Raw genomic sequence first — 13,116 nt, forward strand, 5'->3', positions numbered from 1 at the left:
TTTCTTTGCTCAATGATTTAAGAGATACGATTCTCTTTGTTCTCCTCTATGTGCTCTTATAAGGCTTATCGTGATTCTCCTATGGTAGATGGTCCTAGTTGGTCTTGAGGAATGACCCTATTGATTCATCTAGCTTTGTTGTTTGTTTCCCTTTCCCCAGTACCTTGCTTTACCATGTAAGAGCAAATTTCTCTTCAACAACCCTATTAATATTTTCTTCAACATTAGTCATGCATTGGTGTATGTAATACAAAGTGTGCTACTATGGGTCCCATTTGAAGGAATTTTTTTCCTTTTATTGTAGTGATTGGGACCAAAAATCTTGCAAATTCCTTAGGTGTGCACTACTAAGAATCCCTATGTATCATGTGTGTACAAGGGGTATTAAAAGAACCCTTAACTTAAAATTTATCCCCAATAAAACAACCCCTCTACTTATGAGCTAGTAGAAATCTTTTAAAGTTGAATTTAAAAAACCCTCTTGCCATTGTAATCCTATTATGAACAATAGAAATTTCCCCCCATGTTGAATTTAAAAACCCTCCTTTTGAATGCATGTGGTACACTAAAATTTTGTGAGGTGAAGCCCCTCAAGTAATTCTATGAAATTTATGTCTAAATTTGGGATACCACTTTCAAGAGAAAATTGCAAGGTACACATTGCACTCTATAGATATCTAGTCAAACAAGGATTTGGATGATGTAGTCATCCATAAGCTCGATGACATCAAAAAAAATAACATTATGCTTTTGCACTATCCCAATTAAGTAATCTCGAGGTAATCTCATGATCAATAATCTCATACAAGTCCTCCTCTTTGCTCACATGAGGAGTTTCTACCACAAAATATGTTGAGGATAGAAAACTAAGGAGGGTCAAAGATGAACATCACGACAAGAGGAAAGATAGACCAAATGCGAGTGGTTGATCATTCCATAGAAGTGCCTATATAAATAGGCAAAGATATATCATCAATCACATCCTTCTAGATGCTTCTAGCCAATCATAGGCTTGTACAATCTCAACCATCCAATCCCAATATTCTCTCTACATACCACTCTACTACCCCTCTCTAGTACATGCTCATGTACACTTGTAGACACCATGCTTTTACTTTCTCAACACCCCCCCTTGTTGCCAACATTGCTACGACAAGGTGGTCGTATGTGAGTATTACAACTTGTCATTAGCCCCCCTTAGTGCTAACATAGCTACTTAAGGTGGCCAAGTGTGATCGAAACAAAAGATAGGTCTACTCATTTGGTGACCTTTACAATTTACTGAAGAGGTGGTGTGGTTGTCGATGTAGCAGCTCAGAAGAGGTGGCCTCCAGGTCCTTTATCCTTTGTTGTTGACACCAAGTAGTTTGCTTCTTCATTCTTTAGGCAATAGTTTTCTCCTTGTGTCCTAGCTTCAAATAATGGTTGCAATTTCGCTTGTGCTTCAAACTACATTTATTTTAAGAATGTCCTAATCTTCCACAATGGTGACATTTCTTAGTATACTTATTAAAGTAGACCTGATCATAATTATTGACCTTTAATGTACCGTTTGCCTTAAGCTCTCACTATTTCTCAAGCAATGATGTAACACATCCTTCGAATGTTCGATCTGATAGATTTTTCAAAGTTGTAGTCAATGCATTATACTCTGGTAGCATACATTTTAGGAGAATAGCTAATGCATCTTTTTCTATTACCTTTGCATTCACACCTTCCAATTGTGTTATGGCGCTTTTAATTTTGTTTATGAATGTGCTAAGGACTGACTAAAGTTCATTTGCAAGCCATAAAATTCAATTTTGAGGTGAATCTTCTAATTCTTTGCTCTAGCTCCAATCGCCGTATTGAGTTCCCCAAGCTTCTTCCGCCCTTTCCTTTGCATTGATGTGATGAACTATATTACTCCCCAAGTGTAAAACAATTAACGATAGTTCTTGCTCATCTTTCTCTTTCCAATCCTCACTTGGTGAGGCAGCTGCATTTTCCTTCACAATTTTCCATAGTCTCTTGTGCATTAGGAGGTATTCTAGTTGCATGGCCCATGTGTGAAACCATTCCCTACTAAATTTTTGCGAGGGTCTTACTACAGTACTATTCACAATAGTGTCTACTTGCATATAATGCTCGGGATATGATAGATTTGTAAAGCTCAACCAATTGAGTGGCTTTCCTCCTTGGACCTCATTATTTAAAAAAATTGGTTAACAAGCCATAAAGCATTAAAATTTTGATGATGTGGCATAGATGTTCACATGTATGGTTGCAAATGTGAATTCCACGTGTCATACAATGGAAAGATGTTTAGCCAAGTAGGGAGAAACAAAAGAAACATGAGTCTTAGTGTCATTTCTTGACCTCATCCTACGAGGGCACCACTATCCTTGTGGAGGATGTTGCACACTTGCAAGTCTGAATGGCTTAGATAGGCAAGAACTTAGACTGTGTCCTGACAGCTTGAATGAGGAGATCATTCTTGAGCTCGGTCTACATACAATGTTGCTATAGTTGATGTAGCTCAGCATTACAAGTGATTTCTTTGCCTCCCACCAGCATCATACAAAAATGCTAGTCAAGAAGCAGCCCAAGTGACTAGCAGCTTGCAACATGGAAGTTGAATAGGCATGCGAATGAGAAAAATGTGACAAACTAGTACAAAAGAAACTGGGTCTATCATGGCTTCAAGGGAGTGGCAAATTCTCCAAAACAATGGCAATGGCTTGCAGCAATTCACTTCCAAGGAAGAGGTTAATGTCACACAAGAATGGTGCAAAAACATCATAGGTCGTACAGAAGAAATGGGGCCTTCATAATTATGAATCAACTTAGTCTAGCTTTACAAAAGCAATGGCCACAGCTATAAAGGAATGTTTTGAATAGAGATGTGGTTCTTACTCCAAGATTTGTGATGAACCAAAAGTAAACCTACAAGCTAAATGGTAATGTGCCACATAATAACTCATAGATACTCTGATTCTTATGGAAGAGGTAACAACCAAAATTGACGAAGAATTACTTGTTGCTAGCAACACAAAAGTCTTCAGTAGTAGCTAAGCGATACTAGGTTAAAGAAACCACACAAGCAAGATAATAACAGATGGCGCAAGAGACACAGAGTTTACAAGTACCAAGAAAGAGAAAGGGAAAATAGGCCCAATGAACTCTTTCATCGACAAAAGCGGTCTTTGGGTTGCTCTTTTCACATGAAAGCAGCCCAAAAATCCCTCTTATTGATGAAAAGCTTTTTGGCTGCCCCTTATTTGAAGAAAGGGGTCTTTGGGACTAACTTTTTACATGGCCCATCAAATTGAGAAGAAAGAGGTATTTGGACCTCTTTTCTCTACAGGGGCATGCTAGGATACCCCACCCTAGGCAACCTCAACCTCTAGGGTCTCCCCTAAACCTTGGGCTAACTATTCGCAATCATTGGTTACATAAGTGAAGAATACTTACTTTTTCTTGAGGTTCGACATCCATACCATTGGGTGTGAAAAAGTGCTCATCATTGATTAAGGACTCAATAATATACAAAAAATGACGATGTTATGAGCCATCATGTCACAAAATGTACAAGGTTGTATCAAAAATTTGTTGGTCTACGTCCTTGGTTGGGACTAAGTTGCAAACCATAGCTTGCTGCAATATTAAAAATAGTAGAAAACTTTGCTATTGGCAGACGACTGTCTAGGTCTATGTGCTTTCCCTGGACTGCAAGTAGTTGCAGCCGTGTGATCAACACATGGATTCCTATGAATTGTGATTTTATGGATAGAGATACATATGCCAAATGGTGTCTTGAGGTTATAGATAGTGGGATCTTGAAACACATGCAAGAATACATTGCTATCACCTTTGACAACTTAGAATTTTTCTTTACATTGAATGGAACAGATGTAAGAAGGTGACTTGAAGAAACATAAATGCTTGATAAATGGAATCCTCCTTACCTCATTCATATTTGATTGAATAAAACAAAGATTTTATCGTGTGACATCTCCTGTACTATAAAACTTTACAAATTTTATATTTCAAGCACTTAGTCTACATTGTTTTTTTGTCTATTGAAATGTGCTATTTCTTTTGGAAAAGTTTTTCATGCCAAAATCTATAAATATGTTCTAAGGATCTTTACTATGGTAGTAATTTTGAATTTTTGGTTCTTAAATTTGTGATGGATAAGCTAATATATTTTATTGACCAACTTTTTGGCAATTATCTTTAGCAAGATTTAATTTTCTAAAGTAGAGTCAAATTAGACAAACAAACTATATCTATAGCTTACTTTGATGGTTTTAGACATCGCTGAATTTTTTAATGAGTCTCAAGTATACTTAAAGGTAGTGTAGCCTTGATTGTATTTTTCAACTTCATAACACCTTCCTCTTTCTTCATCTCATATCACCTTTCACAAACTACACTGATGGCCACTTTTCATAGACTACACTGATGGCGACCTCTCATCAAGAACAGGCACATAGCATACCATAGTTTTGTTGAGAAACTAAAAGTATGGTGCCTATAGGTGCACATGAGCATGTACTAGAGTGGTGTGTAGAGAGAATATTGTGATTGGATGGTTGAGATTATACAAGCCTACGCTTGGCTAGAAGCATCTAGAAGGATGTAATGGATGATGTATCTTTGCCTATTTATAGTGGAACTTCCAATGGAAAGATCAATCACTTCCTTTTGTCTATCTCTCCTCTTGTTGTGATGTTCATCTTTGAGCAGCCCAAAATCTCTTTTCATTAAAGAAATGGGTTTTAATACTACTTTCATGTAAAAGCGGCAATCCAAAGCCCTTTCCTTGAAGAAAGGCCTCTTGGACTGATTTCATGTGAAAAATGGAAGCCCAAAATCCTCTTTTGTTTTCAAAGAAAGGGTCTTTGGTCCTCATTTTCGTTACATGGCCTATGTGAAAAAAAGAGAGGCCTCTCTTTTTTTCACATGGGCCATGTAAAAGAACCAAGGCGAAATACCCTTTTCTTCACAAAAAGGGGTTTTGGGGTTGCTAAAAGGGGGTTTTGGGCTATGTTCATGTGAAAGAGAAGCCCAAAAAGACACCTTTCATCAAAGAAAGGGGTCTTTCGAACTTTACTTTTTACATTGCCGATAGACCCCTTTCTTCAATGAAAGGTATTTTGGGCTACTTTCATGTGAAAAAAAGCTTCCCAAAAACCCCTTTCTTTGAAGACAAGGATATTTGAGCATCTTTTTTTTACATTGCCCAACATGAGCAATGTAAACAAAAGATGCCCAAATACCCTGACCCCTTTTTTCACAAAAGGGACCCCTACATATGGTTTCATTTCATGAACTTTGAGATTAAAAAATACATACCCAATTCAATTCCATCAGATGCTCGGGTGGTTTTGTTAAAAAAATAGAAACCCCATCTAAGGGTAGAATATTATTGAAAAATCTTTAGCCCATACATTAGGAAAAAAGGGAGCTCATTTTGGGGCCCTGAGAGAAATTCACAATTTCTTCATTTTTCTTTCCTCTAAAAAACTAAAATATGACATAACTCCACTGACGCACGATGCAGAATTCGGTACTTCTAACATCACTGGCGCATTCGAAGTGGGCCAAAACCCCCGGAACAACATTTGAAACACTGAAATCAAGCACCTGTAGGCCTGAAAAGGGCCAAAAAGGCCTCGCAAAAAAAGTGTACTGAAGAAAGCGATTTGATAGGTTGGAACCTGTCAAATCGCTTAAACAATTTTTTTTGCAGGGCCTTTTTGGCCCCTTTCGGGCCTCCAGGTGCCCATTTTCAGTGTTTCAAATGTCGAATATTCCAGGGGTTTTGGCCCACTCCGGACACACCAATGATGTCAGAAGTACCAAATTTTGCACTGTGCGTCAGATATAATAAAGTAGCTCAAGTATCCTCATTGAATGCAAACTTGACAATATTTCTTTTTTCTTCCTTTTATGTATTTTTTCAACGTTATGTTGGCCCTCCTTTGATTGGTGGATGGCTATTTTCCTTCCAAGCTAAAAGTCCCCAAAATGAGTTTCCTTTTTTCCGAATGGGCGGGGTCACTATGTGTAAACCCTATAACTAGGTGCATTCAAGGACTATTTGTCAAACCCCTTATCTGTGAAATTTTCATTAATAAAATGCACCCTTTTCCTATTCACTCTGTAAATTGACCATAGGCATGGCAAGGTAGTAAGTCAATCCATGATGCCTGAAGGGTGTAGATCGTCCTAATCATCATTCTTATTTTAAGATTTTCTATAATTAATGAAGGGAATAGATGTAGTAAAAAGCATGAATAATTTCAACTAGTACTACATGTAGTCTTTGCAAGTTTTAGATCATTCAATAGCCACATACAAGCACCTAGCACAAGTTATGACAACTCAAATACAAGCCTTTGCTTCTTCAAGACATTGAACATTTTCAAGCATATATACATATGTCCCACCATATGTGCATGGATAATGACCATGCTAATGACACATACTTCAATAGTCCCTAGTCTCTATATATATAAAGATAGGTAATGTTTGGGCACTGCAATCTTCTCACACAGGGAAAGGCCTTTGTAAAACAAATCTACAAGTAGAGTTCTCAAAGAAATAGTAAGCTAGCTAGATAGTTTCTCCTTCCATCTAATGTCCTATGAAATGGTAGCATTGATGGATGTCATGTGCTTTTGAACTTTCATGAATACATAATCCTCTATTTTTTATTTGACTAAAAATATATTTAATCTACTTAGAGATAGCAAGAGTGAGGCCAAGAAAGGAAATGAACAATTTAGTGCTCATAATACTTTTGTGCCTTAACAACCTCCATCCTCATCCCAAAGCTATCTACACCTATTTTAGATGGAGTGCACCTAGTGTTCCTATCATAGATGAGATGGAAAACCCAGTAGTTCTAGCAACTCAAAAGAACTCCCACTTTCATACAACTTGGTTTCCCATTCCCAGTTGAAATGTGACATCGATCTCCATGTTGAGAAATCTCATCGATTCATCATCAATGATGACCCCGTTCTCAATGTTAATGAAGAGCAAAGTCAACCATTTGGCCTTTTATACAAGTCAACTTTTGAAAGGAGTGTTGAGATATCGAGCTCCACTCGTGATATGCCAGGGTGACCGTTGTGCATTTATGTCACTAACTTGTTAGCTGCAGATGTGGTTGGTACACCGCCCATGAATAATAGCTGGATGACAGCTATCCTTACGTACTCTAGTTTGTGGCTCAGTTAGTATGCCACCTTAGTTAGCTGAGTTTGGTTTGAGACCCACATATAGGGTTCTCCTATTTCTTTGTACTAGAGTTCTTTTGGCTTTCACAACTAAGAAGAGGAAAACTGTTTTCAGCCTCCACCTTTGTGTGTATTCCCCCATTGTGTATGTGAGAAAGTCACAAGTGAGACTCCTTCCTTCTCTCCCACTCTCTTCACATGGTATAAGAGCCTGGTTCATGGTAAGGAGCTCAAGAAAGCAAACCAAGTTCGCGGTGTCCTGGTAAGAGGACCAGTGTTGCTTTCCTTTTTCGAGTTTGGGAGTGAATCTTTGTAGGTAGCATAGCCGAAAAGTGCAAGAGTGCATTGTCTCAGATTGAGACGCCCTTCGTGGTGTGGCGAGAGGGCATTATATGCTGCGGCACTGGGCGAAGCCCTTCATCACTTTATGTTTCTGATTTGAGGCCATTTCGGGGCCCGTTTTGGAGGCAGAAGTTCTCCGCAAGCACTGAGAAAAAGGCCCTGTTTTTGCTATGCGACCACTGCTCTGCAGGTCGGTGAAAAGTTACCGCAGAAATTGCATCATATGCCTATGCACAGAGATATTGGGAGTTACAGAATCATCCTCTTTGCTTGTTCATGCAAAATCATCACTAGGAAGTGACTGTGTGGTCAAATACCACTTTCGTCAGTTTTGCAGATTTGCCCTTGTGAGGTAGACACCATCCTGGTGAAGGTTTGGAGAGCATCCAAATTGGGCTTTTGAATAGCAAGAGAGGAGCTCCCATATGTAATGATTTCAAGATTAGGGGAGGAGGGGCTCTTGCACTATGCTACAAAGGGGGAGGAAAAATTGTGTGAGGAGCTCCCAAACTATTCAGGGTCCATTACGAGAGGGGATAGAAGTTACAAGAAGAGTGCAAGGAAGAAAGAAATGGTCAAGAGGGATAGAAGATGAAGCAGTGAAGGAAATAAAGTAGTGGAGGCTTGAGATTGCAAGGGAGAATGAAACGTTCGAGAGGGATATCGGAGCTTAAGCTAATATTCAAGCTTTTTGTGAGCTTCATAGGTTTCTTGGAAGATTGTCTCATCCACCTCTTCATACATTTTGGCTTGCTCAAAACAGATGGACAACTCTTCCGAAGGAGGGAATTTGTCCTTACCCTACCCTGCCTATGTGTGCTTTGTGGATGTATCTTCACTTGATTTTTAATTCAAGCTACCTCTTTCCATTGTTTGCCCATAGATAAGCCTCATTTCGTCTCTCTCTTTTCCATTTTCCAAGCATGGCTGACATTCCCGTGTTTTGTGGACGGGTTGAAGAAAATCCAAATAAGTATTTTGTGGCCTTCAAGCACTGTTGTGTTTCTCTCAACTTTCTTACCGAAGATAGATGGTTGTTGGTTCTTCCCACATTTCTAGAGGGTTTAGCTCAAGTGTGGTATAAGAAGTAGGCCGACGACGTTCGCTAAAGCTGACCAAGGTTAACAGCAGCGATGATTGAGTATTTCAAAAAAGAAAAGGAGCAGGAGAATGTGTACCTGCAAGTGGCAAACTTGAAGTAGTGAGAAGGTGAGACGGCATGTCGATATGTGGATGAGTTGTCGAGCTCCTGGACCGTTTAATTGCCATGCAGGAGGACAATGCCGAATTTTGAGCTAGAATGACTCAGCATGTGCTGGTCTACCTTGTAGTAGGAGCAAGTGACGAATTCTACCTCAAGCTTAAATGGGAGAATCTAGAAACTATGGTGCTAGCACATGAGATTTCTCAAAAGTTTGATAAAGTTCAGTCTGACCCTGCTTCTAAGAAGATGATTGTCCCTCCGCAACCCCCTCAATTCTTGCAACAACAACCTGGGGGGTCTAACTCAGGGGCATACCCCCACCCCTCATCAGGGATGTATCCACTGCCTCCACCTCAAATGTATGGTCCTCCATTAGATGCTTACCCTCAACATGGAGTATATCCTCAACCTCCACCTGGAAGATTTCCCCAGCCTCACCCATGAGCCCCCCTCCTTCCTACTCCCCCAGCCCCTCCTGCTAAGAAACCCATAGTCAATGACCTAGCCAAGGCCCTGAATGATCTTTGGCTTGAGATGGTGGGCATAAGAAATCAATCCAATCACCCTCCAAGAGAACGTGCAATTGTTGTGTGCTACGAGTGCCACTAGAAGGGTCATTATCGCACGAAATGTCCCAATATTCCAAGGGTGAATCTTCTAAGTGAATCAGGCGCTAAGGATTCTAACGTAGACGTCCTTGACCTCAAGAAAAGAAGTCGTACCACCTCAGACCCCTCTCCAAATCATGGACCGGGCTGCCCCAAGAAGAAGGTGTCCTCAGAGCCCTCAGATACTAAGATGGCAAACCCACCAACTGAGAAGACTAAAAGATCTTGTAGGAGTAAGTGGTCGCACTCAGATTTTCCCGTCGGCTCAGGGCAAGAGGACTATTCAGTCGTTTAGGAACTTGCTTATCAATCTTTGAGCATCACACTCCCTCAACTAATAGCATTAAGCCTTGAGGTGAGACGTGAGCTGCAACAAGGGCTCTCAACAAGGAGGAGCAAGAAAAGGGGAAAGGTACGAGAGGTCTCTTCTATCTTTGAAAAAATTGATCGACGCCCACATACAGTAGATGTCATCATAGATAATTGTCGTGTCAAAAGTGTGTGTTGATGGGGGAGCTGCATGCAATATCATGGTGCCCCGAATCATGAAGAAATTGAATTTGAAATGCACAAGGCATTCCTCCACTCGAATCAAGGTAGCAGATGGTCGATGACTCGCCACCCTGGGAGTCATTGAGGATTTGCCCATCATTGTCAATGGGTTGACCACCACCGTCAATTTCTATGTAGTGGACATCGAAGATACAGGCAGGAGTTACCCAGCCATACTCGGGAGACCATGGTTGAGAAAGAGTGATGCAGTCAGCTATTGGAAGACAGGACATGTCTTTTGGTGCTTCTAAGGAGAAGATCCCAGTGCAACTAGGTGCCACAGAACCAGAAGAAGAAGAGGAGCAAGACAGTGATACTCTCTCATCCTCAGTGTCTAAATCAATGGAAGAATCAGACGGGGGGAGGAGTTCTCAAAGGAGGAGGTTTACATGATGGGGGTGTCTCTGACCCCGCCACCTGCAGAAAAGGTAACAGCTAGTCCTCAACAGCTTGAATTTATGCTTTCCCCAAACCTCACTCCAAGTGAGAAAGACGAGTTCCTAGAAATGTTCAAAGATTTCCCTGACCTCTTCGCAACTAGCTACCACCACCTTTGCCATGTGACTGCCATAGAGCACAAGATAGAGCTAAAGCCTGATGCGAAGCCTGTGGCTCAGAAGTATCGGAGATTAGGGCCCCTACAGACCAATGCTTTGCGCTTAGAGTTGCAAAAACTTATAGAAGCTGGGTTTATTATTCCAGTTCACAATACTAAATGGGTTTCACCAGTGGTAGTCACCCCAAATAAAAACAACAAGTGGCAGGTTTGTATCGACTATAAGAAACTCAATGCAGCCACCAAGAGGGACCATCATCCTCTTCCCTTTCAAGACCTCATTCTTGAGAAGGTAAGTGGTCATGAGATGTATACTTTCTATGATGGTTACTCTGGGTTTTATCAAATCAGAATTGCCGAAGATGTGCTTAAAACCACATTTGCACACCCTGGGGGACATTTGCATTCAAAGTAATGCCATTTGGCCTCACCAATGCTCCTACTATCTTTCAAAGATTTATGCAGATGGTGTTCACTCCTTATTTGGGGGATTTCTTGGAGGTGTTTTTAGATGATTTCTGTATATTCTCGTCATGTAGGGAGCATGTCATGAAGGTTAGGTTGGCCTTCCAAAGGGTCAATGATGTGAATGGCAGTCTCAACCCTGAGAAATGCACCATTGGAGCCACTCAAGGGAGGTTACTGCGACATATTGTCTCATCCGAGGGTGTCAAGCGTGACCCCGAGAAGGTAGAAGATATCCTCAAGCTCTCCCCACCAATAACCACACATCAGGTACGCTCATTTGTCAATCTAGCAGGATACTATGGCCGCTTCATTAATCAATATGCTGCTTTGACACGACCCATGACTATGAAGATGGGGTTGATTTCTCTTGGAATGAGGATTGTGATCATGGGTTTGCACAAATCAAGAATGCTCTAGCTTCATAACCCATTCTACGTAATCTAGATTGGTCAAAGACTTTCTATATCAATCCTGGGTTTGGTGAGCACACTCTAGCAGGTATTCTTCTCCAGCAGTGGGAGGATCAGTTCATGTATCCCGTTCAATTTGCTTCTCAACAATTGCTCGACACCGAACGATGCTACTCAGAGGCTGACAAGCATTCCTTGTCTTTGGTGTTCTGCATTGAGAAATTTAAGCATTATGTGGCTGGAAAGTCCTTCATTATACTCACTACCACTGGTCTTGCAAAGCAGGTTCTTCAATCACCAAATCCCATGGGCCGGTTGGCCAAATGGTTGGCAGTTTTACAAGAATATGATTTTTCTTTCAAAATTGTAAAAGGGGGTTGTTCCAACTTGAAGAATGCTTTGATTGATTTAGAGGAGTGCCTTGATGTAACCCTTGTAACGGCCATAGAAGTTGGGGATCCATGGTATGGTTGTATCTACAGGTTTCTGACTACTTTCTCCTTTCCTCCAGAAAGTACTAGCTATGAGAGAAAGAAGATCTGTAGAGATATGCCAAAAAAAAGTTTTCAAGGTACTAGTGAGTTAAGTATCTAGGGATTGCATGCACCTATTTTCAGACCAAGTTGCCAGACTTAATCATCCCCCTTGTCATCTCCATCTCGAGTTTCGTCTTCCTCCCTACAAGCTTGTGCTATCCAACCTCACCAACTCTATCACACTGACCCAATACAGCTCCAAGTCCATCACCCAAACCCACTACAGCTCTAGCTCAACCCACAAACTATCACCCAAAACCTCAACAGCAGCACATACAACTTCAACAGATTCCAATGCAGCCTTCTCAATGCTTGATCTTGGGGGGTTTATCTCATAAAATTTTAGGGTACCACGTGCATTTAAAAGGAGGGGTATTTTAATTTGACTTTGTGGAAAATTTTAACATGTTTACAATAACAAGAGGGGTTTTTTATTCAACTTTAGAAAAAAATCACTTAGTGCTCAAGCTCCATCACCCAAACCCACTACAGCTCTAGCTCTTAACCCATCAAGCTGACACCCATTAAACTATCACCCACAACCTCACCACCTCTATCACACTGACCCACTACAACTCAAGATCCATGACCCAGACCCACTACAGCTCAACCCATTAAGCTGTCATCCATGAAGCTCTTGTTATCTACATACTAATAAGGTTGGTACATTTTGTAAACTAGTCTTTCTCTAATTCATTCTACAGACTCTTGCATAACCATTTGCTCAAAAACACGATATTCTAGTTTGTTCAAGAAAAGTGCTCCAAATCATGTAGCATGTTTTGTCCATAAACACGATATGGAGTATTTTTATGCAAAAAGGGGCTCAAATCGCGTTTTCTAGGAAATATTCATGTCCTCTATGGAGCAAGGACTGGGATCTAAGAAAAAGTGAGGTCTAGACAATCACAGATCAATAAAACACTACTGCCCACAAATATATGCCCACAAATATAGCAGATTTCAAAGTGGGATATATGAATACCTAATTTTTTTCTATCCATGACTAGCCCTGGTGACTTGTCTGTGGCTCTTGCACAAGTGCAGTAAAGGGGGGGGATGATGGGAGTAAGGGGGAGCGATGATGGCAGTGATGCAGATAAGGATGTGGTGTATGGATGGAGAAAAGTGTAGATAAGAGAAAAGGGCACATTTTCCGGTCTTGTCAGCCACACATGCAAAAAATGGTGTTCTAGATACGCATGCAT

The sequence above is a fragment of the Dipteris shenzhenensis genome, chromosome 24 (genome assembly GCF_047967505.1).
Source record: "Dipteris shenzhenensis isolate YYH24624 ecotype China chromosome 24, Dip_SZ_1.0, whole genome shotgun sequence".
Classification (NCBI taxonomy): Eukaryota; Viridiplantae; Streptophyta; class Polypodiopsida; order Gleicheniales; family Dipteridaceae; genus Dipteris; species Dipteris shenzhenensis.